The sequence below is a fragment of the Vicugna pacos genome, chromosome X, assembly GCF_048564905.1.
Source record: "Vicugna pacos chromosome X, VicPac4, whole genome shotgun sequence".
NCBI classification, from domain to species: domain Eukaryota; kingdom Metazoa; phylum Chordata; class Mammalia; order Artiodactyla; family Camelidae; genus Vicugna; species Vicugna pacos.
The window spans coordinates 1,016,805-1,021,582 of NC_133023.1; positions in this window are offsets into that span (position 1 = coordinate 1,016,805).

Here is a 4,778-nt window from a genome sequence, read left to right on the forward strand (position 1 = left end):
CGGGCAGGTGGACGTGAAGTCTCAAGAAGGAATCAGGCGTCCACAAGGGGCAGGAGGGCTGGGAGGGGAGCTCGGGGCCGGGACCCTGAACCCCTTGCAGAAACGCAGACACGGAGGTTTCCGGGAGCCGGGCCCCAGGAGGCCCAGGTGTGAATCCCACCCTGTGAGCTGCCTCGCCCGTCACCTCTTGGCCCCCTTCCCTCAGCCGTAAGAACGCAGGAGACAAACGGCAAATGGGCTGCCTCCCTGGGCAGAGCGCGCTGTGTTTGTTCAGCAGCATTGTGAATTAGCCTTCAGCCTCAAAAGACGTGACGCTGAGGTCAAGCTCCCGTCCAGGGGACCCTCTGGTCCCTAAACAACATGACTACACAGCTGGAGCCAGGTCACCTATCGACCTTCCCCACCACGAGCTTGCACTGACAGAATTTAACTGAACAGCAAAACAAAACAAACAACGCATTGCCCACCCAGGTCGCCCCGGGAACTTCACGGATGTTAAGTGACACCTCCGTGACTTTTCAAATGAGACAAGGGGTGGCTTCTGGATGGAGGAGACGCGGGACGCTTTGCCCCCAACATTGAACGTTCATAACCAGGTGTTAGATTTTAAATGGAACCACGGGAGAGCCCGGTGACTCAGGAGACGTGGGTTTCGAGGTCCTGGTGAAGATGTCATTACAGCCGGCGTCACCAGAGGCTGAGGACCAGTGACATCCATTAATTCATCTTTTTCAGCGTCAGGGTTCGGGGGGGGGGGGTGGCCGCACTTTCCGGATGGGGGACGCGCAGAGTAGCAGAGCTCATGGAATCGCTATGACTTACGGCCCCCGCCCTCCCCTCCAGGGCTCTGACAGTCACGTCCTCATCTCTGTGACCCCGCGGGGAGGAAGAAATGAAGGCTGCCCACCTGCCAGGGCTGTGGGAGCCCGAGGGTTTGCCCGAGTTCCCCGCTGGGCCCTTTCCTCTGTGCCATGGTGACTTCTCAGGACTGTCCGGGTGGGTGGGCCTTGGGGAAGCGACAGGACGGATCGGAAGGGGACCGCAGCCCTTGGCATTTCGGAGGTGGGCGCGGCTCGGGATGGGGTACCACGAAGATGGAAAGCTGGTGTGGGCCGGGAGGCAGGCGGGGGACGAGGGGCACGGCTCCAAGGAATCTGCGGCAAAAATTCAGGCGTAAAGGCCATCCAGCAGCCCATCCCTAGGAGCACCTGGCTGGGGAACACCCCAAGGTACCCCAGGGAGCCCTGGGGACACGGATAGACTCTGAAAAGGCAACAGTGTGGAATGAGGCTGTGGCAAGCAAATGAATCAAGTAAGTTACGGTGGCGCGGGAGGTCCAGCGCCGGATTGACCTTGACCTCAGAGTCCGCTGGCTTAGCCGGGCTGCACCGCCACGAGCGGACGGAGCTGGGGCAACTGGCTGTTTGGGTCACTTTTGCTTCTGTCATTTCAATAATTAGTGCTTCTGACCCATCCCTGCGATACTCCTTTGTAGGAAACCCTATTTGTCACAAGTGGGCTTTGGCGAATCTTCTCAGTGTTTCTAAATGATGTATTTGTTTTCCCTTAAGCTCACTAAAGTTTGGTTTCTGACAGCACAAAGGGCCTGCATCAGTACTTGAACTCAGCAGTTCTGTTTTTCTCTTTTGTGCAGAGCATTAAAAATTTTTTTGTGTATATATATATATATGTATATAATGTATTTTTATTGAAGTCTAGTCCGTTTACAATGCTGTGTCAATTTCTGGTGTCCAGCATAATGCTTCAGTCATACATGAACATCCATATATTCCTTTTCATATTTTTTTTATCATAAGTTAATACAATATATTGAGTAGACTTCCCTGTGGTCTACAGTAGGACCTTATTATCTGTTTTATGTATAGTAGTCTGTATCTGCTAATCCCAAACTCCTAGTTTATCCTTCCCTCCTCCGGTAACTATGTTTTCTGTCTGTGAGTCTGTTTCTGTTTTGTAAATAAGTTCATTTCTAACGTATTTTAGATTCCACATATAAGTGATATCATATGATATTTGTCTTTCTCTGTCTGACTTACTTCACTGTGTATGATAATCTCCAAGTCCATCCATGTGGCTGCAAATGGCATTATTTTATCATTTTTCATGGCTGAGAGCATTCCATTGTATGAATATACCACTTCTTCTTTATCCAGTCATCTGCTGTAAGACACTGAGATTGCTTCCATGCTTTGTCTACTGTGCACAGTGCTTCTGTGAACATGGAGGTGTTGACCCTGCTTTCAATTCTTCTGCATACACACCCAGAATTGGGATTGCTGGATCACGAGGTAATTCTATGTTTAATTTTTGATGTCTGTTTCCTGTAGCAGCTGCACCATTTACATCCCCACCAACAGGGCACAGGGGTGTTGGTCGCCCCACATCCTAGCTAACACTTCATATTCTCCACGTTTTAAAAATAGTAGCCAAAATTAAACTTACAAGCTTTTTCAAAGCAAAGGAAACAATAAGCAAAACAAAATGATAACTTATAGAATGGGAGAAAATATTTGCAAAAGATGAAACTGACAAGGGCTTCAGCTCCAGAATATATAACCAATTCTTACAGCTTAATAAGAAAAAACAAACCCAATCCAAAAATGGGCAGAAGAACTAAACAAGCAATTCTCCAATGAAGACATACAAACGACCAATAAACAGATGAAACAATGCTCAATATCACTAAATATCAGACAAATGCATATCAAAGCTACAATGAGGTATCGCCTCACACCCGTCAGAATGGCCATCATTCCAAAGTCCACAAACGACAAATGCTGGAGAGGCTATGGAGAAAAGGGGACCCTCCTACACTACTGGTGGGAAGGCAGTCTGGTGAAGCCCCTGTGGAAAACACTATGGAGAGTCCTCAAAAGACTAGAAATACACTTACCATAGGACCCAGGAATCTTGCTCCTGAGCACATATACAGAAGGAACCCTACTTCAAAATGACACCTGCACCCCAGTGTTCATAGCAGCACTATTTACAATAGCCAAGACATGGAAGCAGCCTAAGTATCCATCAACAGATGACTGGGTGAAGAAGACATGGTATGTTTATACAATGGAATAGTACTCAGCCATAAAAAAGAATAAAATAATGCCATTTGCAGCAACATGGATGGACCTGGAGAATGTCATTCTAGGTGAAGTAAGCCAGAAAGAGAAAGAAAATTACCATATGAGGTCGCTCACATGTGGAATCTAAAAAGAAAAAAACCAAAATACAAAACAGAAACAGACTCATAGACATAGAAAACAAACTTGTGGTTGCCAAGGGGGCGGGGGTTGGGAAGGGACAGACTGGGATTTCGAAATGTAGAATAGATAAACAAGACTATACCGTATAGCACAGGGAAATATGTTAAAGATCTTCTATTAGGTCACAGTGAAAAAGAATATGAAAAGGAATATATGTATGTTCATGTATGACTGAAGCACTGTGCTGTACACCAGAAATTGACACATTGTAAACTGACTATAACTCAATTAAAAAAAAATAGGAGCCATTGTATGCGTATGCCCAATTCCTTTTAACCCTTAGTTTTCTTGTCTAGAACTTTTCCCTGCATTGCGCATACACCTAGCATCTGCTTGGACCAGGAGTCCACATAGCTACCATCTTTGGTTTCTTGTCCTACCATCGTGGTCCGTATGGCTGTTAACCCCAATTCATACAGAATACCCAGGTCTCTCCCATGAAGTGGGTAAAATTACTATTGATAAGCATTTGTTTTGGTGTTTGACTGGGGTCAGCAGATGTGAGAGTTTGGGGCAGAGACAGTGGTACCCACTGGTCCCTGCATCTCGCACCCACGTTTCCCAGCATGCCTTGTGGAACACATCCAGTGTCACAGTGCAAACGTGAGGGGCGTGCAGCCCACATCAGTGTCCGTGGTGAGAAGGTCAGACTTTACAGTGAAGGCATCGTGAGCTAAGACGTCTGCATTCCCACCGGGAAGACGGTGAGGAAAGATCAGTCTTCGGGGGGGGGGGCGGCGCACAAATGCTCTGAGATTCTGGGGTTGCAGTACAGCCTAGGCTCCCCTGAGCAGCGCAGGTGAGGAAGACAGAGCTCTGGTTACCTTGTTTCACACGTCGACCCCTTGCAGAACAAGCAGACAGTCTCAGCCTCATGGAACCCGGGGGTGGGAGAACCACGCCTGCGAACTCAAATTTAGATTCTCCACAAATCAGTGCTGCCGACGGGATGGTTCCTGACAGCCAGCCAGAGGGAAGAGCCCACAGACCCGCCACCTGATTCTGCAAAGAAGATGAATTCTCTGTCGTGCTCTTTCTACAGCAGAGTAAATCAGAGCGGATTTGAAAATCAAGACGGTTGAGGCTCTTCGGGGTTTTCCATCTGGGTGGCGCGTGCAGGAAAGAGGCAGTCTGTGGAGTTTGGGACGTTCCGGCCGTGATTCTTCCTCTGTCCTAGGACTCGATAATTCATATCCAGCCACAGCGGATGTTTCCTGAATGGATGCACGTTTAGGGTGATCACAGGAAAACACGGTTCACGACACCTAGGGGTTTTCATACCGAGTTATCAAATATGGTTGGGAAGTAATCAAAAAAGGTCTCATAAAAGTAATTCTAGTTAAATCTGATTTTCAATAAAACGGGCCTGCTTTCCATGCTGGAAACACGTTGTTTTGTTTACCTCTGCTGACACTTTAAGATTTTCTAAGTTTCCTTTCTCTTACTCACACGTCCGTATTTGTCGTGGGCTGTCCTTTTCTTGACGTTCAAACC